This window comes from Desmodus rotundus, chromosome 9 (genome assembly GCF_022682495.2).
Source record: "Desmodus rotundus isolate HL8 chromosome 9, HLdesRot8A.1, whole genome shotgun sequence".
NCBI classification, from domain to species: Eukaryota; Metazoa; Chordata; class Mammalia; order Chiroptera; family Phyllostomidae; genus Desmodus; species Desmodus rotundus.
The window spans coordinates 92,434,692-92,458,785 of NC_071395.1; the positions used below are offsets into that span (position 1 = coordinate 92,434,692).

Consider the following 24,094-nt stretch of genomic DNA (forward strand, 5'->3'; position numbering starts at 1 on the left):
CCCTTCAAGTTTTGCATAACCTATGTAGCTGTGTGAGTAACCCTAGCTGTTACTTGGAAAAGGAATAATAAATGCTGGAGAGGCAAATCACAAATGTCTACCATTCTGATTAACTATATTTGTTTATCTATTTGTTCCCCAAAGGCTTAAGAGGGTACTTATATAAGATCCTGAATCTTATCAGTATCTCTGGTCTATTTATATACCCTATCTCTGCAACAGTGGTTTTTAATTCTTTTTTTTTCCTGCTACAATATGCAAAAAGAATGATTTTCATATAAGTTTATATGTAGGTTACATACAATCCTGAAGTGTGTTCTCAAACTACTCTTTGTTACTCAGGAAAGCACATCTGTGGTCTCTTGAGCACCACAGGAAAACAGAGCCATGGGCCACATGGGGAGTGTTCATGCAAAAGGGTAAGTCCCCCCCTTCCCCATAGCAAGCCAAGTAAAACAGAGATGCTTAGACAATCACCTGTAAATTGTGTTGTGAGTGGGGGTGCCTGCAAGAAGGGGTGCCTCGCATTTTGGCATCCCAGATGTCCACACATCTGCTTATACAGCACACATGATCTGTCACCTGTACCTATCTGAGCAAGGAAAGAGTAAATAGAAGAAAAATGGAGAGACAGAAGCAGGGAGTTCAGTTAGCTGACAGCCTCCAGCTGCAGCATCTCCAGGATTAGCTGCAGCATTTGCGATGGGGCCTGTCTTTCCTGGGTAGCCCCTAGCAATTGACAGAGCACAGAAGGGGTACTAAGACCTGGCCATTTCTGCCAGACTCCTCTAATGTGCAGTCTTTGCACCAAAGCTCCCTCTTGGTTAGCTGAGACATCATCAGATCCACATTACAGGCTGAGGTTCTCCCTGCCAGATTCTGTTTCCCCCACTCTATCCTTTATCTTTTACGAGTATTACTCCTCAATAAACTTCTGGTACTCCTAACTCTGTTGCATCAACTTCTTGGAGGACTCGTACCGATACAGCATCCTTGACCAGTTAGCATTTACTAGAGAAATAATGACAACCTACTTCCATACCTAATTGGAGAAAGAGATGTTTTCCTTTTCCACCCTTTCTTGCCACCACTGACAGCAGGGAAACAGGACCAGAAAGGTGAGGAAGAAGGAGTACCAAAGTAGACCATACCTCTTCCCCACTCCACATCCTTCCAGCTCTGGGTCGAGCCTGCTCTGGGAAGTGAATAAGGAAGAAATGAAGTTAAAATCAGGGTTGCCAGATTTAGCAAATAAAAATACAGAATAGCCAATTAAATTTGAATTTCAGATAACCAATGAATAATTTTTTAGTATAAGTATATCCCAAATACTGCTTGTTTCTAAGTGTAACATTTAAGTTTGAGGGCTATAACAGTAATTTTTTTAGGGCTAGACTTTTAACATTCAAAAGGGTTCAGGAAGTTACAGAATTTGCCCAAGATGTTAAAGGGAAAGAAGAGATTCAGCATAGCACAGTTGGGCCCATGAAAGAAAAAGAGTTTCATGTTTATACCCCCCGAGTCAAAACTCTTCAGTAAACTGGTTCAGTAAACTGGCTGAGCATATATAAGTCAATCTTTCATACACTTCCATAGTTTGTAGTTAGTAACAATTATTGGAGTGCAACAACAGCTTGGTGTCTTCTAGTAAACCCTGCTCTCAGAGACCCCCCAATGGAACTATCATTTTTGTAAGTCTAAGGGTGTCAAAGACTATTTTATTTGACAAAAACTCTTAGAGCTTTCCAAAAGAAGATAAAAGACTCTTGTCCTTTTGCCCTGCACGTGCTTGAAACTGATGAACCTTTAACCTCAGCAAGTTCATCCTATCAGCTTCTAGCCATTGTTGCCTGCCACAGCTACCAAGCCCTCTTCTCTCACTCCTCTCTCTGCCAAGGTCAGCAGCTAGACAGAGCTCAGAGGGGAGGGATAGAACTTGCAATTGCTGATGAAATGTATTTGTTCTGAAGTGGAGCTGAGGGGGCAGTTTTTGAATGGCAAGTTCTAAACAAACAAGAGACAATTTCCGGAGGGCAAGAGAACAAAGCGTCATAAAGAAATACAGCTTGGACACACATACTGCACTATGTATGTACTGGAGTGATGAGCGGGCAGTTACAGGTATATGGTCATGAATGAATGAGTGATGAATTGAACAAGCAGATATTTCTTAAAATACTTAATGGCAAAACACTAAAAACATTTCCATTAAAAGGAGGCATCTACTAACTTTGTTGCTATATAATTCTAGAAGTTCTTACTAGTCCAGTGATACAATACAGAAATATGATCAGTTAACAGATTATGACATATCCATAAATAAAATATTGTGTACACACTGAAATGATGTTTCCATGAATTTTGAAAGGCATGAAAAATTTTATATTATGAATGAAAACATAGGATGCAAAACTATTCATGGTCAACACCAATAATTTGACAAATTAACATCATATGCCTTCTAACAAGATGCACTAAGAATATAATAACATATGGTGTTTTTGCCAAGAAAGCATAACTTGAATCTAATCACAAAGAAACATCAGGCAATTCTAAATCAAGGGACATTCTACGAAATAACTGATCTTTATTATTCAAAAATGTCAATGTCATGAAACACTAAAAAAGACTGAAAATTAAAAAGATATAACCAAAAGCAAGGTTGACCCAGGATTTTCATTTGTTATAAAAGACATTGTTGGGAAAATTGGAAAAACATGAGCAAGATTAGATATAGTATTGTATCAATATTAATTTCCTGATTTGATCATTGTACTGTGGCCGTTACAAGAAAATTCCTTGTTTTTAGGAAATACACAATGAATTATTGATGTGTAAAGGGACTTCATATCTCTAGGTTACTCTCAAAAGGTTCAGAGAGAGAGAATTAATGAGAGAGAAAGGGAAAGGGAAGGATAAAGTGAGTGTAGTCAAATGTTCACTTTTAGGGAATTGGGGTGAAGGGTAGAAGGGAGTTCTTTATACTATTTTTGCAGCTTTCCTATAATCCTGAAATTATATCAAAATAAACATGAGATGAAAATGTTCAGTGTGACATTTAAGAGCAAATTATGAATATAAAAATACATATTATATTTATATGTTATCAATATAAATATATATTATGTAAAACCACTTATTATGACTGGGAAGAAATATACCACAATGCTATTTCTTAGCTGAATGATTTTGAATGATTTTTGGAACATTCTCTCTATGAACTGTGTATAAATCATTTCTGTGATTCTTTAACAGACCCATTTGTGCTAGCATTTTAATGCCTATAAATTAGTGGCCCTAAAACAATTTTTTAACTTACCTGGTTGACTCTTTGCTATTTTTAATGTAATAATTAATGAATATTTTTTGTTTGACTTGGAAATGACTGTACACTTGCCTGCATCCAGCAATCATGTAAGTGGACGAGGAACAGAGAATTCTGATTGTACCCCATGTGCCCCCACGGCCTTATTGGAAAGGATAGTTTTGTAGATGAGTAATTTCATATTTGGGTGTAAAAGACCAACCTAAGTAATTTGTGTGATACTATGTTAATAAAATGTAGTATACCTTTAAGTGAAGGAAGTACTAGATTGATAAGAACTCTCAAATTTATTCTTTTAATGTCAGGCATTTTATAGAGAAATGTTCTATAAAAACTGCATAGAATCTGGATTCTACAAAATCCAGGTTATAGATTTCACATCTGTAAATCAACAATCTGATCTTTACATGGATGCATTCCATGATATGCTTCATAATAATTTACATTTAAATTAGGCAGGTTTTTTAAATAGAAAGATAAAATCCCACTATAGAAGTCATCAAGTCAGCCTTATACCTTAAGGCAGAACCATAATTAAGCTACCTTAAATAGGTAATGTCCATCCAGTGAGAGTCTATAACATGCTCAGTAATCCATGCCTGCAGTGATTTTTCATCAGAAGCTTTTTCCTAAAAAGGATTTAATTGATTTTTAGAGAGGGGGGAAGGGAGGGAGGAAGAGAGGGAGAGAAACATAGATGTGAGAGAGAGACATCAATTGGTTGCCCCTCGCACGCCCCCAACTGGGGACCTGGCCCACAACCTAGGCATATCCCCTCACTGGGAATTGAACCTGTAAACTTTGGTCCTCAAGTCGGCACTTAATCCACTGAGCCACACCAGCCAGGACCATCAGAAGCTTTTTATTTATTTATTTTTTTAATTTTTACTTATTTTTAGAGAAGAATCTTTTAAAAATTAATTTATTTTCTAATCATAGTTGATGTACAATGTTAGTTTCAGATATACAATATAGTGATTAGACATTTATATGCCTTATGGAGTGATCACCCTAGTAAGTCTAGTACTCATTTGACACCACACATAGTTATTACAATATTATTGACTATATTCCCAATGCTGTACTTTACATCTCTATGGAAGCTTCTTTATGACATCTAATTCAAATATTTGCCTTTCAGTTTAGTTCCACTGACTGTATATTACATATTGAAATTCATTCCATTGTAGAAACTTATGCTCTGATATCTTTATTCCATCAATTTCACCCAATATCATGCTGACAAGAAAATATTGTTTAATTTCATATTAATCACTAATGTTATTTGCATATATTAACTGCATTTTATTTCTACCCTTATTAGAGTATAATGATGTGTTATTACATTACCCATTTAGATGATATCTGTATATGGTGCTTTTTAAAAATATGCTGTATTTTTTGCTTTTGAGAAAACAACAAATGACTATAGTTTATGACTATACTAGGTTGTAGTAATGCGAGTTCATACAAATGATTTACCTTGACTTAAACTATTGAAGAGAATATGATCATCCACTTTTATCTCTGTGATTTCTAGTAACCTGTCATTTTACTAGTGTCTAAGTGTTGTCAGTATCTGGCACAGTATTTAGGACTGGGGGTAGAAATGAGCATGAATAATAATCTAGTTCCTGTGATATGCCTCCCATTCAGTATGATTTTGTCTTGGTTTCAGGTGTACAACATAGTGGTTAGACAATCATATACTTTACCAAGTGTGCCTCTCAGCATTTCCAGTACCCACCTGGCACCATACATAGTTATTACAGTATTGCTGACTCTATTCCCTATGCTGTACTTTACATCCCTGTGACTATTTTGTAACTACCAATCTGTACTTCTTAATTCCTTTACCTTTTCACCTAGTCCCCCAAACCACCCCCCTTCTGAGGGGCAGACAGAATCTTGTCTCCCCAGATTCATCAGTCTGTTCTCTTTATCTATGACTTACTATCATTTTTAAATGTTTCTAACTCTTAGTTCTGAATTTATTTTCAAAATTTGACTTCTGGGAAGATAGTGGCAAGTAATAATAATAAACAAAGTCATTAATGTCAATACATTTTCTTAAATCCTGGTAATCTGGTTGTAATTTGTTAATAAATTTATTTGACATGTTTATTTTCCTCTTCATTTTTTCATTTATTTTTCTTCTCTTAAAATGGAGAATAAATATTTTAAATCAATATGAAAAGAAGTAAACCATTGATGCTAGAAATGGACACTTATTTGTTAGCCACAGCACAAAATAGTTAAGTTACTATAAACTCCATTAATAATTTATTTGATATATAATGGGTCAGCAGTTGATAAAATGTAAAAGTTTAAAATTCACAAATGTAAAATGAACTAGGAAGAGAAAATCATTTAAGATATCTGTGCTACAGAATCATTATTTAAGGTAGTGTCCAATAAAATGATTAAAAACTCGGTCTGTTAAAAACACTCAATTATTTAAAACAATATATGCTAACAGTAGAAAAATCAAATAGATTGTTGAATTACATATGGCAAGGTGCTGGGTTTCACAGCTTCTAAAACTCTAGGATTTGGACTGGAACACATTGAGAACTTGGGCAAGCAGATGCTTTATATATCCTGGGATAGTTCTGTCGCCAAGCATTTCTTTCACATCTGTCCCTTCATTTCCATTCTCAGTGCTACCAACCTACTTCAGCTCCTTATGTCTTCTCCCCCAGTCTATGGAAATAATCTTTTAATTGGTCTCTCACTCTTGGAGCTTCCCTTTCTCTACTTTTTTAAATAGATATCTGGATTAATTTTAATATAGTTCATTCGGTTGTTCTTTATAACCTCTTAATGAAATCAAGCTTCTCAGCTAAGCATTAAAAATCCACTGTGAAGTCTAGCCTCACTCCCTGTCTGGCCTGAATAACTCATGTCTCCCGAGGACTCAGAGACCTAAGAATAAAAGCAACAGACTCACCTTCACTAAAATAAACAGCATTCTCCTATCTCCACTGCTGCAAAGACCCCTATTAGTTCTGAGGCTCCTGTCCCTTTTCCACTTGGGTTGTCTGCTAAGGTATCCACATCCCGATGAGTCCCTTAAGAAGAATAATAGCACTAGAGGTTGATCATTTCCCAAGGTATACAAATATCAAGCCATTATGTTCTATACTTGAAACTAATGGTACATGTCAATAATACCTCAATTTTTTTAAAAGAAAAAAAATAACACTAAAGATTGCTATGCACCAGACACACTGGGTCACACTGTTCACCTGTGTTACCTGAGTACATCCTCACAATCTTTTGTGCAGTAGGTACCAGTAGGAACTAGTAAGTGGCAATGCCAGGATAAAGCCCTGGAAGGCCAACTCCAAAAGTCTGTCTTGCAACCACCAACCACACTATGGGGACACCTTCTGATGTCACCATGCACCATTAAGGATGGGGAATTCTGCAGATGCTATGCCACCCCCCCCCCCCCCCCCGAGCTGACTTCTGTGTTTCTGCGCTGTAGTGCTTCTTTCCTTGCTTAAAAGTCATTGGTGCTGTTGTCACCAGAGCCTTGGGCCTGGACCTGTACCATTCGAGTCACTGGTGAGCTGGAAGCTTTGATGTGTCAGAGCTTCACTCTGTCTCTTCAGAGCCTGTCTAGTTTCATAGCCCTGTGGGGTCCCTACCCAGGTAGGCAGAATACATTCTTACCCTTTGAGCTTACTCTGATGCAATGGTACCCAAGCTGTCCGTATGGCCATCTTGCCTCCCCAGATTCTTTTAAGAGACTTTAGTGAACATAGATCTTCCACTTTTGACTTCAAGCCCCCTCTCTCTACATGCCTTCTAAGTATGGGCCCATTGGCTGGGCTGGAAAATCTACTGTGAACAGTGGCCACTAGGATGAACTTAGAATCCCTCCCACCCTCACTAGGAGACTGGGAGGGGAGAGAGAAGCATTTTTCATCCAATACCTCTTTGAACTGTTAGATTATATATCTTTGTTTTTCAGTGGACAAAATCTAGTTAAAAATAAATTTAAAAACTCAAATCCTCCCTCTAACAGCCCCCCATAATATGGTTATTAGGCAGAGTTTGTGTAATTTTTTCCTGGGAGGCTGTACAGTCTCTTATATAAACAGATTCCCAGCAGGTCCGAACTCATGAGACTCCCGAGCTGAGCTCTATTTAGACAGAGTTGAACTCCACTATACTTATTCCCTACAGTTCCCTATGAACCCTGGAACCCACCAAATGGAAACATACTCTAAACCAGGCCTTGCTTTCTTGCAATGTCTTTTGCACGACCCTTCCTTCACCTAAACCTCCTTACCACCTGTACCTCCTAAAATCCTATCCTTAATGTGCAGGCACAAGGTTCCTCTCCTAGGAATCCTTTATTGTGCACCATGGAAGGAGCTCTCCCTGCTCTAAACTCCTAAGTGTTTTAAGTCACTTCCCTGGCCCATGTAACGAACATTTGTTTTGTCTGCACAGCATCCCTTTCCACTGTCTCCGGTAGTGGGATCTGCCTCCACCTCTTTCTCTTTCCACTCCAGCCATTTAATTCTGGTGTAGATGTCAATCACAGTACCCCTCTACACTGGGCATGGGGTAACATATACCCAGCATTATAACAGTCTATTGCTTTGGCTTCAAAGATTTGTGGGGATCAGGACTTGTGATCAAAGCAGACCAATCACTCTTTTCCTGGGATCAACATTGATAGAAATGAAAAAAAAAAGACATTCTCTCTTTTATCTGGGTCAAAAGCTAACATAGTATTAAGAGGTGCCTTGGGGTGTGTGTGTGTGTGTGTGTGTGTGTGTGTGTGTGCAGGTGTAGCCAACAATTCTGTTTGAGTCCCTCAGTCTACTTCATTCTTCCCAGTTACGTGAGCCAGTAAATCCCCTGTATTGCTTAAGCCAGTGTGAGTTAGTTGCTGCTGCCTGAAACAGAAAGTGCTTCACTATAAAAGAACCTTTCCCTATATATAATTAATATAATCACAAGCTCCTGCTGGTAAAGATTGTGCCTTTTTCATATTTGTATCTCACTAGCATCCAGCACAATGGCAATCAATTGCATAATATAAGCCCAATAATATGTTGTATGAATGAATAACTTTGTATACTATGCCTGTGTTGACAAGCTAAGATTAAACTGCTTATTTCTTCTTGGACACTTGTCTCTACATGCATTCAGAAGGTGTCATCTGAATAGAGACAGTCAGGAAGTGAGGGATCAAGTGATGTAGGTGGATATCTGGAGGGAGGGAGGATGCTCTAGGCAGAGGGTATAGCAAATTGCAAGACTCTGAGGTCAGAACATGCATTATGCATTTAAGAAATATTAAGGTATCCAGTGTGACTGTAGTTTAGTGAACAAGGGAGAGAAGATGAAATCAGAATATCATGTAGGAGTTTGTAGTCCACTACAAAGATTTTGAGTTTTACCTTTAGTGATATGGGAAGCAATTGAAGCATTTTGAGCACAGGAGAGAGACACACACATATTTCTTCTCTTTGATATTACATTTCTTTAATTAGGTCAGCTGAGCATCTTTTCATGTATATCTTGGTTGTTTACATATTCTTAATCCATTTTTCTATTGAATTAACACTTTTATTTTCATTTGTATTGAGATATAATTGACATTTAAATTTGTAATGCTTAACATGAATAACATGAATGTTAACATGATTTTATATATGTATATATTGCAAAATGATTACCACAGTAAGCTCAGTTAATATCCATCAACTCACAGTTACAATTTTTTTCTTGTGCTGAGAACTTTTAATATCTACTCTCTTGGCAATTTTCAAATATATAAAACAGGATGTTGCTAGCTATAGTCATCACGCTGTACACGGGAGAGATGTTTGTAAAGGAGCACGGACTGTTGTGTGGAGCACGAATTCCAGCAGGGCAAGGAGGGAAGTGGCAGTGATGGTGGCTGTGGAGACAATGAGATGGAGTGGATTATAGAAATCGTTTGGAGATTAACCCCGCAAACTTTGCTGAAGTGGAGTATAAGAAAAGGAGTGGGGTTACGGGTTTTAAAATTAAAAGTAAAAAATAAACATGGTAACAAATCAAATTGTGTAGAAGATCGTACTATGAAAAGTCAGTTTCCCACTCTCACTCCCCACAGCTAACTTCCTCTTAAAGGTTTCTGGTTTTGATTGCCTCCATTGCTCAAGAAAAAATGTTTATGGTTAACTTTGCAACCATTCTTGACTCTCATTTACCACTTTCTACAACAAAGTTTAGAAGACTAGACTCATCTCCCCAGCCTCCTTCTCAAGTAGGTTGGTCATGTACTGTCTGGAAAAAGGGGTATAAAAAGAAGTCTGCAAAGGTGGTTCTCTCAAAGAAAAAGAAAGGCAAGAACTAGGGGAGAACATGCTAAACAAATACATTTTTTAAAAAGGCATTGAAGCAGAGCTCAGAGGATTTTTAGGGCAGTGAAAATACTCCATGCGATATTCAGTGATGGATACATGTTATTATACACTTGTCCAAACCCACTGAATGTGCAACACCAGCAGTGAGCCCTAAGGTAAACCGTAGACGTTGGGTGATTATGTGTCAATGCAGGTTCATCAGTTGTAACAAGTGTACCAGTTTGGTGGGTGATGTTGGTAATAGGGAAGGCTGTGCACGTGTGGGGTCAGGGAGCATATGGGAAATCTCTGCACCTGTCTCTCATTTTTCCTGTGAACCTAAAACTGCTCTTTTAAAAAAATTAGTCTTTTGTTTTTGTTTTTGATTATTTCAGAATTAACATTTTCTTTATGTTTACACTTAAAAAATTTATTTTAAATTGCAGTTTATATTCAATATTATTTTATATTAGTTTCAGGTGTACAGCATAGTGGTTAGACAATCATATACTTTATAAGGTGGTCCCTTGACATTTCAAGCACCCAGTTGGCATCATACATAATTATTAAAATATCACTGACTATATTCCCTATGCTGAATTTTATATTCCCGTGACTATTTTGTTATTACTAATTTGAAGTTCTGTCTGAAGTTTTTTACCCAGCCCCCAAACCCACCTCCCCTGTGGCAACTGCCAGTTCGTGCTCTGTATCCATGAGTCTGTTTCTATTTTTTTTAAATAGCCTTAAAAAAAGTCATAGAAATGTGCATTTTTTTTCTTTTCAAATAAATACCACTAATGAAATTAATCAGATTTTGACACCTTTACTGAAATCGACAAATATCTGCTCCGGACTGGATTTGTATCGTTTCCTTTCCTAGGAATGAATGACAGTTGTGAAGGATATTTTTATCTTTGCTGTTTTTTTTATTATTCTTAGTGAAGACTTGGAATAGTCTTGCCCACTATATCAATTCACTCTTCCACAGATATATGGCAAATATCATTGAAGTAATTAAAACAATAGAGATTTATGAAAATTTTAAAAAGAAGTCTGCGTGGGTGAGTAAGTCTAAAAAAAAACACCACGTTGTTTCCTCATTAAAAAAAACAGATCACAGCTGGATTCCCCCATTGCCTTTCATCATGTCTTGACCATGGATGTCAAGAGGTACAGCAGCCAACTTGAAGCCGGAAAATGATCAGCATGAAAAAAGGGCCAATATGCTAATGATGGCAAAACAGAAAAAGCCTCTATCCTTGGTGACATTTTAGAGGAGCTGAACCAGCTTTAATATCCACCCATCTCTAGGTATATAAGATATTAGATGTCTCTATTTTTTAAACCAGCGGTTCTTCAAGTGTTATGTTTAAACCAGAAACTAGCACAGCTCAGTATCACTGGGAACTTGTTAAAGATGCAAATTCTTAGGTTCCATTCTAAACGTTCAGAATCAGAAACTCCAGGTGTGGACCCTGCAAGTTGTGGTTTAACAAACCCTCCATGTAATTGTAATACACATAGAAGTTTGAGAACTTAACACCAGTGCTTTTCAAACTTTTGTGCATAAACATCGTCTGGAGAACTTGTTAAAACACCTATTCTGATTCAGCAGGTGCAGTGATGCATGGTTAAACCCAGATCTCCCCTTCAGGACTAAGGCACTCATTCCCTGATCTTCGAGGGGTGTGATTACCTTCAGCCAAAGAGAGCTACCTCACTCAAGATCATGCCCCCGGCCATGGGGCAGCCTTCACGCGATGGCTGGTTGGTGTGCAGAAATAAAGTCTGTCCCCACTTCCACAAGGCAGAGAGCCCTCAAGGGGATCTCCCATTTCTAGACCTCCCTGTAGAGTCCACTGAAGCCTTTCTTGCAACTGCTTCATAGTTAACTTCTTCCCCTTCACCAGTCTGCTTTCCTCACCTCTCAAATGTGTTGTTCCCTAGATAGAATTGCCAGATTTAGCAAATGTAGACACAGAACACCCAGTTAAATTTGAATTTCAGATAAATGAGAATAATTTTTAATATAAGCATGTCCCAAATACTGCATTACGTGTTGTTTATTTGAATTTTAAACTTGACTGTGCATTCAGTACTCTATCTGGGAACCCTATCCCCATAGCACTCTCAAACCACCTGCCTACAGAAAATCTCAGAGTCTTTCCCAGGGAACACAATTTATGGCAGTTGGGACTGGGAGATATCGTGAGAAGAAGACTCTAAAGTTGGATTTTGAAGCTGTTTTACCCAACATTCGGCTTCCAGAAAAGACCTGGTCACTTGTGTGAGTGTTGACCCTTGGCAAGTGGTTGTGGGTAATTGTCAATGCTCCACCAGTCAGGACCTGGGGTAGAAGACTGGGGAAAGGGAAGCACTAGAGGGCCATTTGAAAGTTTCAAGGGACATAATTATGTAATGACTTTGGAATTGGATGGCTGTTTCTTCTGGCTACTAATGCATTAGAGAAAGACAACGAAAGGCTGAGGGTCAAAGAGAGCTACCTCACCTATATGAGGTGAAGTGTGAAACCGAGGCCCTCCTTGGCAGCACATGAGGAGACTCACTGCCTGCAGCTGGAGGACAGAAAATGTGAGGAGCAGGAGTGGGACTTAATTACAAGAGTAGCAGAGTTCCAGTGAAAACTGGACTCTCCATCATGTCAGGTCTGCTCTGCCAAGGCCTGCTCCTGAGTGGGAAGGAGTGGGACCCTGAGATTTGTGATAAGGACCTCAGGATCAGTGAATTGAAAATCCTCTGGGTCTGTGCACTAATCATTCCTCTGAGCCCCCCAAGCTAATACTCTCCACTTTCTTGAGGATGATACTGGGGATTGTGCGGTGCAGGACAATTCATGCCCTCCATAGGATCTATTCCCATTTCCTCTTCTGGTCACAAAATGAATAGCTTATAACTCCACCAGTGGCCATCTTGGACCATAAAATGTTCTTGGGAATAGATACAAGGTTCAGCAAGAGATGAGGGGTCTGAGGTCCCTGATGCTGCTGACACCTCTGGACTTCCAAAACATAAGAGAAAAAGAAAAATTCTATCTTGTTTAAGACACTATTATTTTAGGTTTTCTGTTATTCAGAGTGAACTTAATCCTACCTTGTAGAGCTCTGCCCACTTCAATCTCTTTATTGTTGTGTTTTTAATGTCTTTTAAAATTCCTTTACTATAATTTTAAGGAACCTTAATAAAAGAAAGATTCAGCTCATGGTTTAGATCAGATACTTTGAATCTGAACTTTAGATTACTCTTCAGAACAATTGTATATTATAACAACAGCATTAAGATGGCAATGATGGAATTAAAATAAAAGCAAAAGAACCACTTACCTTCTCACTATCCTGCCCCTCACAGATTTTCTTTGTCTAGTTTCCTTTCCAAAGTTTCATATTTAATCACAATTTTATTCTCTCCTTTTTTATGATAAATACATCAGCATTTCCATAAGCTATATAGTGTTTTTAATTATAGCTTTAAATAGCAATATTTTATTTTATTAAGTGTATGCACCACGATTGATTTAACCTTTCTTCTATTTCTGTTTATTAGAGAATAAATCCTCAGTAGTGAGATTATTAAACCCAAGAATTTGAATATTTCTGTGGTTATTGAAATCTATAGTCAAATTATAATTCCAAAAGAGTAGAGAATTTCTATGTAGCAAATTCATTTTGTGTAACACACAGAGCTAGCACAGTGCTCTAAAGGACAGATAGAATTCAGATAAATGAAGGGGAAAAATTCAGATAGGGTATAGGCTGGGGTAATGATATTGAGATAAGCATAGTCCATGGAATGTTCAAGCGCAATAGTTGTGAAGTTTGAGTAGTGAGCGGTGTAAGTGTAGATTCACATGTTGAGACCAGATTGTGGAATGCCCATCGAAGGAATTGGGAGTTTATACTGTAGACAATGGTAAGACTGTGAAGACTGACAAAATAACAGTAGTATTTTATCACTTTCTTTGGATGAATTGGAGGGAAGGGAGTTGAGACAAGAAAGACGAGGAGATCGGGAAATAGGGAAACCACTTTGAAATTATTACAGTATTCCAGAGAAGATTAATGGCACAGGAGATGGAATGAAAACCTTCCAGGTTAATGGTGGAAGATCAGTTGGTCTTGATATGCATTTTCTCAACTTCTTTTGAAAATGCCCAAAGAAACAAAAAAATTTTTTATAAAGATATAGAAAAAGTTGTGGCAAGGATAGTGTACACTAAAAAATGGAAATCTATATGCCAAAATCATAGGTTCTTTCTTCTAATTGCATCACGATTTTGTGGGCCTGAGAAACTCAGGGATTCTCTTTTGAACCCGTAAGTATCTAAGCATAAAGGAAATACTGACTCACCTCACCATTTGGCCTTATGCCAGGATGAAGGGGCTGCACTGGCCAGAAAAGCAGAAAGTCTTCTCCCCAAAACAGGAGTGAACCTACTTTAGGGAGACTAATAGGATGGGGAGAGGGGTGGACCAAGAAAACTTTAGCCATAATTCTAACACTTGCTTTTTTACAAAGCTAATGTATGTCAATGTCACTCATGTAGTTCGAAATAGTGGGAAAAACAAAACCCAAAAGCACCTCAGTACACTTCACATTATCCACTAACCTTTAACCTTTATTTATCACTTAGCAATCTTGTCCTGGTTTTCTTTCTAGGCTTGAATGGAATACTATTTTGTAGCTCATCTTAAATCCTTGTCTTGGAGTAATGTCCTATTCAAGGCTCATGTAGGGACTTCAGTACTTGCAGATATTTTGCCACCAAAACCTCTCCCTGGCTTGTCCCGTCACAATCACTACCCATCAGGTGCCCCCATTTGTGATGTCCTGCCTCAGGTTTGGCTTCTTGTTCCTTCCTTTCTCTCAGCTGACATAACTGAAGAAATCTCTCTGGTCCTGTGAAAGTACCTCCATACAAACCGCTTCTGAGAGAAAGAGAGCTCTTCACAGAGGAGTCCAGCTACCCCCACCATTTCTCATTCAGCACAGGGTCACCACTCAGCAGTCAGTAACCTGCCTCTGAGAAGCAATTTATAAACTCCTCAAATAAGCCAGAACATCTCTAAAAGGGTCAAACATCTCTACCAGAATAAATGCTATCTTTAAGCTAAAATCCAACATTTAAGCCCCAAACATGATTTTACAACAGAACTATATAATGTATTTTTATCACAATTCGCTATAAAAGAGAACAAAAGGAGATGGGTTTAGGTTAGGGTTTTCTAAATGGAAGAACCTTCTCAAAATATAGATTATATATTGAAACAGGTTATTAGAGATGGCCTTCCGTGGGGATCTTTAAAAATAGAATAGACAATCATTCTTCTTGAATGATTTAGCTGCAGAACTGCTTGGAAGCAAGAACTGAAATAAATGCTCCCCTGGGGTCCCCTACGGTTTGTCTAATCTATGATTTCTGACAACCCTTCCCAGGACACCAAGGCATAGAAGAGACATAGAAGTTGATGAAAGGGGGACAACGGTAGTGCATTTGGGGTTAGTTCACCCCAGGAATTGAGAAGAAATGATTACAGTCCACCAACTGAGCAGTTAATGTAAGCAGACAGTGCAGCATAGTCCTCAGTTATTTCTAAAATCTTGATGAGTCAGTCAATCTATTTTTGAACAAACTAAGAAAAATTGTTACCCCCACTCCCAAAGAAATATGGTAAAGCTGTGACTCCAATCTGAAAATGATATTGATCAGAACTCAACAAGTTGTTCTTTTCTTCATACATCTACATGACGTCCAACTCCAATTCAAAGTCTAATACACAGGACATTTTAAAAAAGGATTTAGTCTATGGTATGCATTTATTGGAAATTCTAGAGGATACATGTAACTGGCACAGATCTCACAATAAATACAAATCAGTTTTGTATTTTTGAAATGTACCTTTCTTCATTTTTCTACAGCTTAATCTCCATCTCTCTCTCCCTCTCCCTCTCCCTCTCTCTCTCTCTGTCATTCTGCCAAGTGACAGATACTAAATCTTAGTCAGTTTAGGGTTCCCACTGCTCTATTCCTTTGAGACACAGGGACTTAGGTAGTGGCAGAATGTCAGGGTGGGGATGGGTCCTTGTTCATCAGCTCATGCTGGCATCTGCTGAACTGTTCCACATCCTGTCTCTTTGGCCCAGGTGGCTGTTCTATTGTCTCTCCTCCTGACTGCAGAGCCTGTCTGAACACACTTTCCCCCTAATTTCGTGCTCCCTCACCATTCCTAGACTACAAAGAACTAGTTGGAGTGTCTAAGCCCTGCCCAAAGTCTGTGTTACTCTTAGGTGTGTGGAAAGCATTTTGCTTCTCCCTACACCACACCGAGGCCCAAGTGATGCTTTGAGGCTGCCCCTGTCTCACCTTCCAAGACACAAATATTTCTTCTGCACCCTCACCATGATGGGTAAGGAGGACTATGGTATCTTGAAACCTCCCTGGGCTCTATTGGGCTGCACACAGGTTCCTCTACCCCTGGATTTCTCATACCAGGTGGTATGAATCAGGGGAGGACCCTGAACTCTCTCCTCTGATTTTCTCTCTTGATCTTCCAGTCCACGTAAACTGTATTTAGTCCCAGAGGTGATACCTACAGGTCTCCCAAGTTGTCTATGCTCAGAAATCTTCAGGGTTTGGGCTTGTCGTACTCAAAAAGCCTTTTCCACTGTAACAGCCCTTCCACAAGGTAATCGATGCTTCATGGTATTGCTTTTTAAATAGGGTGTAAAGGAACTACCAGGAATTAGAAAAATATCTGTTAATATATCAAAATATGGTGCCACCGTACTATAAAATAAATTTAATGACAAGAGGCAATGAGAACTGGAAGATTTCGGTCACAGATGAGAAGCTGAGCATCCCTGCTCTTCTCCCCTCCCCACCCCCACTCCTCTCCTTCTGTGTAAAAGGCACTCAGCTCTCTCATGTGGTTCAACACAATTTTAGTTCTTATGGCACTTTCAGGCAGGTGTATATTTCCACATCAGTTGAGGTCTACTTCACTGCCATCTCAAAAACCCTCTCCAGGGAAAAGGAGAGTATATTTCTCTGCTACTTTAGGGTTTGAATTAGAGCCTAAGCTTCCTAAATTTTGGTGTGTGGTGGTGGTGGTGGTGGGTTCTCAGTGGTTCCATGATGGCTACGCTTATTCCCTTAGACTGGAAAACCAGGAAGAAAAAGTAGAAATAAATGAATCTCCCCTACCTTGGAAATTAGTTTTCAACAGATTGTGTTAGCACTTGAAATCACTGCCTTAACTACTAAAATTGATTAAATTAGCAGCTCTGTATTTTGCCAAGATTTTTATAGGCTTCTCCCCTGCCCCCCTTCTCAACAAATTAAAACCTGGCTTGGAGGGGAGTGTAGTAGACTGGAGACATTTCTCCTCCTGTCGCTGATGCTGGTGTAGCAAGCTTTTGTCAGTTTTTAAAAAGAAAAACTTAATTCGGGATTACTACTCCTTATGGTGTCATATCAGGACTGCAGGATGGGTGAATGGGAGGAAAACTGTTGTAACATTGAAGAGTGTAATAAATATTTGTGCTTTGGAGCTTTTAAATTATTGATTCGCAGAAGGCTATCATAATAAGAATAGAATTATTTTATTTCAAAGGTAATGTAGATCTTTGGTAATATGTTAATGAATTGAATAAAATATTCCATGATATAAATGTCAGGCCTAGTGCAAGCTAACAGATTTAAAATAACATTTTTAATTTGCCATAAAATATAATAACTGCTAGCAATCATATTTACTGTTCAAAAATATAAAACTCTCCAAAATCTGGAAAAATATAGTGTTCAACTTAAATAATGCAAAATGGAGTGGTAAAATGATGAAGAAATATGTTTTATGATGTTCAAAGTAATATAATCTTGACTTCCAATTTAAATGAAACACATATTTTTACTAAACCCTGTATTCATATCAACTTTCAAAGTATGAATTTTGCTTGAGTTATAATTGGAAGTGAAAATAGGACACAAAAGTGTATATATATATATATATATGTGTATATATATATGATGATCACAGTAATCTTTTTTAAAAATTTATTTTAAGGATTTTATTTATTTAGTTAGTTGGAGAGAAGGGAAGGGAGGGGAAAGAGAGGGAGAGAAACACTGATGTGTGAGAGATACATCAATCCATTGCCTCTCGCACAACCTTCAACTGGGCACCAGGCCACAACCCAGGCATGTGCGGCCACAACCTGTGACCTTTCAGTTTGCAGGCCAGTGCTCAATCCACTGAGCCACACCAGCCATGGCACAAGCTGTTTTTTTAAATGTGCATGACTAAAAGCCCCAAAGGAAATGCACTGAAGTATTATTAATGGTTATCTTTTGGACTGGGGCTATAAAAATGATTTTTAATTTTTGTGACATTTTCAAAATCGTACGTAATGAGGATGTATTTCTTTTATGTTGACCAAATGAATTAAAAACTATTTTTAAAAGTAAGTTTCCCACATTGTCATTGTGTTTATTAAGTACAATATTTTCTTTCTTTATGCTCCTCATGATTGTTTGGGACAGTGGTGTGAGCAAGAATTAAATACTGAAGTAGATCCTGAGATGCATCAATGAGCTCCATAAAGTGTTACCAGGAAGCAGGTATCAGAACAAGGATCAAACGCACTTTGGTCTCTAAAGTAATAAAGACACTGAATAGTCATAATTTCAGTTTAACTCTCCCTCTGTGACTAGATGTTTTGCCTTTGAACTGCCCACTGGAAAGATTCAGGTGTGCAAATGCTCAGATCTTTCTAAGTTTGACAACTGCTTTCCTTCACCACAGTTTGTTTTACATAATGAATTCAATGTAGGAATGTCATGGTGTAAAGTGGTAGGGAAATATAAGGTGCTAAAATAAGGTAGAGCAATATAATTAAAAGGCTGTGGAGTTGCCCGTTGATTGCTGAGGCTTCTGCAGATTTTATCTATAGACCCAGTGAATTGTACTGATGAGGAAGGCAACAGAATTTGAACAACCAGGATCAAAAGGAGAAAAGATGTCTTTGATCATCTATTTGACTGACAGAACTAGTCACATTTTTTTTTAATCCTCACCAGAGGATATTTTTTCATTGCTTTTAGAGAGAGAGGAAGGAAGAGAGAGAAACATCTATGCAAGAGGGAAGCATTGATTGGTTGCCTCCCAAACGCACCCAGACTGGGGATCAGACGTGCCCAGATTAGAATTGAATCAGCAACCCAGGTATGTGCCCCTGACAAGGAATCAATTTTTTTTGACATTTTAAAAATCTTGTTTAATGAGGCTGTATTTCTTTTATGTTGACTCAATTAATTAAAAACTAATTTTAAAAGTAAGCATTTATTTCCCACATTGTTACTGTGTTTATTAAGTACACTATTTTCTTTCTTTGTGCTTCTCATAATTTGGGAAAGTGGTATGAGCAAGAATTAAATGCTAAAATGGATGCTGAGATGCATCAATGAGCTCCCCAAAATGTTACCAGGAAGCAGATATCAGAACAAGGAATTCCATAGCCTTTCGGTTATGGGATGGTGCTCCAACCAACCTAGCCACACCAGCCAGGGAAGTGCTAGTCACAATTTACTTGAGTATTTTATAGGTGCTAAACTCACCCAAAATAACTCTTTTTCATCTACTTTTAATGTAGCTGTTGTCACTGGATTGTACCAAAGTTTGTTCAAGGGTCTTTAGGAGAACAGGTAGGCATTTATCTGGTTTACTTCCATATTGGAGTACAACAGAAAAATGTCAGGTGTGAAATCATGAATCCTCTAGGTGTTGCCAAGGTAGATTCATGAATTAGTTACTTTCAAGTAGATCGTGATTAATAAGTTTGAAACAGTAACTATTTCTTCAGACTCTATTCTGCCCTATATCTGTACTCTAAAAAAAAACAAAAACAAACCACTACTTTATTAAAGTTGTATTTGAACTCTTAGGAGCAATCCTTAGTGCCATATCTCAAAGACCATCTGTAAAATTTTATAAATGAATGGTTAAAATGAATCTCCAAATACCATTTCAATGTTACACTGTCAGAGAGGAGACCTTAGATAATCATTTAAAATGATAAATAAAAGAAAGGTTTAATGTATACAACAAGGTGGAGAGTAGGAATCATGAAAATCTAGGTTTCCAGGACAGAATGAACTTTAATGGGTGCCCCACCTGAGAGTGTTCAAAATAAGACATGACTCTGAAACCAGCCAAAAAAGACTTCAGAATTTACTGATACCTTTGTGCCTGTCCAAGGCCAAATGCTAGGACTAATTGACCAGGGCAGCAAGGAGGGAAAGGATGGACTGGGATATTGGATGAATGGGAAGCTTCCCAGGCCTAGAACATGGTCAGGAGTGGATAATGACCCTTAAGATCTGGCAAATCAGAAGTGAGAGCACAGGTGCTAGGTGGGACAAAGCCTACACCTAAGCAAACCTAGATGAGTCAGTCAGGCCCAGGTAGGTGGAGATGCAATGGTGGAACCAAGAGTTAAGAAACTGTACACTTGATCTGGTTGATGAATATATCTATAAGAAGGATTCTAAGAACAGAGACCTGCTAGCCAGAAATGGGAGGAGAATTGGGATGGATAAACAAAGACAAAGTCAGGGTCAATTACTCCTCCATTAAAGGGTGATAATAATAAAACCTACCACAATAGATTGTTTTTCAAAAATGTATTTTATTGATTATGCTATACAGTTGTCCCATTTCCCCCCTTTATTCCCCTTTGCCCTGTACCCACCCTCGCACCCGCATCCCCTCCACTTAGTTATATTCATGGGTCATACATAGAAGTTTTTTGGCTTCTCCATTTCCTGTACTATTCTTAACCTCCCCCCTGTCTATTTTGTACTTACCATTTATGCTACTTATTCCTTTTCCCCCTTCCTCCCTCCCTCTCCCAGCTGATAAACCTCCATGTGATCTCCATTTCTGTGATTCTGTTCTTATTCTAGTTGTTTGCTTAGTTTGCTTTTGTTTTTGTTTTTGTTTTTAGGTTTGGTTGTTGATAGTGGTGAGTTTGCTGTCATTTTTACTGTTCATATTTTTTATCTTCTTTTTCTTAGATAAATCCCTTTAACATTTCATATAATAAGGGCTTGGTGGTGATGAACTCCTTTAACTTGACCTTATCTGAGAAGCACTTTATCTGCCCTTTCATTCTAAATGATAGCTTTGCTGGATAGAGCAATCTTGGATGTAGGTCCTTGCCTTTCATGACTTGGAATACTTCTTTCCAGCCCCTTCTTGCCTGTAAGGTTTCTTTTGAGAAATCAGCTGACAGTCCTATGATAACTCCTTTGCAGGTAACTGTGTCCTTTTCTCTTGCTGCTTTTAAGATTCTCTCCTTATCTTTAATCTTGGCTAATGTAATTATAATGTGCCTTTGTGTGTGCTTCCTTGGGTCCAACTTCTTTGGGACTCTCTGAGCTTCCTGGACTTCCTGGGAGGCTATTCCCTTTGCCAGACTGGGGAAGTTCTCCTTCATTATTTTTTGAAATAAGTTTTCAATTTCTTGCTCTCCCTCTTCTCCTTCTGGAACCCTTATGATTCGGATGTTGGAATGTTTAAAGTTGTCCTGGAGGTTCCTAAGCCTCTCCTTATATTTTTGAATTCTTGTTTCTTCATGCTGTTCTGGTTGAATGTTTGTTTCTTCCTTCTGGTCCAAACCATTGAGTTGAGTCCTGGTTTCCTTCTTGTCACTATTGGTTCTCTGTACATTTTCCTTTATTTCACTGTTCATAGCCTTCATTTTATCCTCTATTTTGTGGCCATACTCAACCAATTCTGTGAGCATCCTGATTACCAGAATTTTGAACTCTGCATCTGATAGGTTGGCTATCTCTTCATTGCTTAGTTGTATTTTTTCTGGAGCTTTGATCTGTTCTTTCATTTGGGCCATTTTTTTTTTTTTGTCTCAGTGGACCTGTAGTAAGGGGCAGAGCCTTAGGTATTCACCAGGGCAGGGCAACCCACTTGGCTGCTTCCTGGTGCTGTATGTGGGGGAGGGGTCTGAGAGGGAACATTGCCACTTGCTCAGCTCTTTGCTGGCTTTCAGTCACTTCCTCCACCACCCACAATCAAATTGGGCCCTTCTGGTTCTAATTCCTGGTGGGTGGTTTTGTATACATTCTAGGACCCTGTGAGTCTCTCCAATGAACTCTCCTGTGAGGCTGGGAGTTTCTCCCACTGCCACAACACACACAGGTTTTTTCAGTCAGAGGTTTTGAGGCTTTATTTCTGCATACTCGAACCCTGGGTTGCACAGCCTGTCTTTCTCTGCAGTTGTTCCCTCCAGTTTATCCACACACAAATGTGGGACCTCCTGGTCTGCCAGCTGCTGCCACCTACCCAAGTCCTCTAGCCACCGCCTTGCTGGGTGTCCTCTCTGCCTGTCTCCACCCCCTCTACTGTTCTGAATAAATATTGCTTTAACTCCTTGGTTGTCGGACTTCCATGCAGTTTGATTTTCTGGCAGTTCTGGTTGTTTGTTGTTTTTAAATTTTTTGTTGTACTTCTTTTGGTTGTGCGAGAAGGCATAGTGTATCTACCTATGCTTCCACCTTGGCCAGAAGTCGATTGTTGAAAGAAGTATGTTGAAATAATGAGGGGGGCACCTTAGGACTAGGTAACCAAAAATGGATTCAGATAGAGCAGGGAGCATAGAAGAAGTAAGCAGGGAACTGGAGTGATGCCCAGGATTCTTTGAATGGTTTTTATGTGTCCAAGTTTTCTAATCAATGCCTCTTCTTACTTCTAGAATCTCAGAACCTTCTGAGACTGGAGTCTTTCCTGCCATACCTTCCAGCTAACACCATCTCTATAGAGGTATGACTGTTACCACAACTAAGGTAATGTTCTATATAACAAAGCTATTTCTGCAGCCCCAAAATAATGCATGTCAATGGCAATTTCTTTTCATCTGTTTAGCATTAAGTCTCCATAGGGGACCCTGGCTGGGGTGGTTCAGTGAATTGAGTGCCATCGGCCTGCCAGGGATGGGGGGTCACTGGTTTGATTCTGGTTGGGCATGTGCCTGGGTTGTAGGTGGGACCCTAGTGGGGGGCTCCCTCCCTTCCCCTCTAAAAATGAATAAATAAAATCTTTTTCAAAAGAAAGAGAGAAAGAGAGAGTGGGAGAGAGAGAGAAGGAGAGAACTAGAGGGAGAGAGAGAGAGAGGGAGAGAGAGAGAGGGAGAGAGAGAGAGGGAGAGAGGAAGGAAGGAAGGAAGGAAGGAAGGAGTCTTTAAAAAAAAGTTTCCATAGGGAAATAATCTTGTAGGCAAATGCATCATTTCATACCTGATCATAGATTCCCAAAGCCAAAGGGACCATAAATAGTTCAAATGACAAAATAGTTCAACAAGATACCTGAGCCGTCTATAACATGTCTGTATTTGTTGTCTGTGGCTGCATAACAAATTACCCCAAAATTTAGCAACTTAAAACAATTATTATCTCACACAGTTTCAGAGGGTCAGGAACCCTGGAGAGGCTTAACTGGGTGGTCCCAACTCAGGATCTCTCATGAGGCTGCAGTCAAACTGTTGGCTGGGGATGCAGTCAACTTAAGGTTTGAGTGAGTCTAGATGACTCACTTCAAGTTCAGTCATGTGGCTACTGACAAGAAACCTTGAGTTCATCATGTGGACTTCTCCATAGAGCTGCTCGATACATGACAGCTGACTTCTCCCAGAGCAAGTGATACAAGAAAAAAGAGAAAAAAAGTGCCACCTTGCCCACCTTTTTGTGACCTTGCCCTAAGTCATACACCAGCATACTGCCTAATTCTATTCATTATAAGTCATTAGGTCCAGCCCTCCATCAAGGAGAGGATGACACGAAGGCACAAATACCAGGAGCTATGGATTTGGGGGCCATCTAGGAGGCTGGCTACAGTGCCTTACAGGATGTCATCTAATTTTTGTGTAAGCACCTCCAGAGATGAGTAGCTAGTCTGAGAGGCAGCTCAATCCATTCTTGAGGAGCAGTATGGTTTAACTTATCTCTGATAACTTCCACTCATCAGTTCTAATTCAATTCCAAAATGATTTTTCATAAGACACTCAACTATGGGGAGACAAGCTACCCTTTCAGTCATTGGAGGGACAAGCAACTCAAATTCCTTTGACTGTTTTTTGTTTGATAAAGGGTTCAGTATGCTTTTCATTCTGATTGCATGCTTGTGGGCATGACTTATTTTTCAAGTGTTATGGGCAGAAGTAGCCCAGTGCCCTGTTAGAGGGCAGAAAGAAATGGAGAAGACAGTGCTAACTTGAGCTGGAAACTCTATTCACGTGGATTGCTTTTTGCCTACTTATGTTACATGATTGATTTTTATCAAGTTTGCAGTTAATTGAAACTTCTAAATCTGTTGCCCTTGTAATGCTC

At 38.8% G+C, this 24,094-nt stretch overlaps 1 long non-coding RNA gene across 1 annotated transcript; it reads left to right on the top strand.

The window, feature by feature from the left end:
* The first annotated feature begins 339 nt into the window (after window positions 1-339).
* On the top strand, window positions 340-22,644 carry LOC128781567 (uncharacterized). The gene is made up of 3 exons (XR_008427583.1): window positions 340-419; window positions 18,800-18,920; window positions 22,465-22,644. It is a non-coding gene; the product is annotated as an uncharacterized lncRNA (long non-coding RNA).
* Window positions 22,645-24,094: the final 1,450 nt, after the last annotated feature.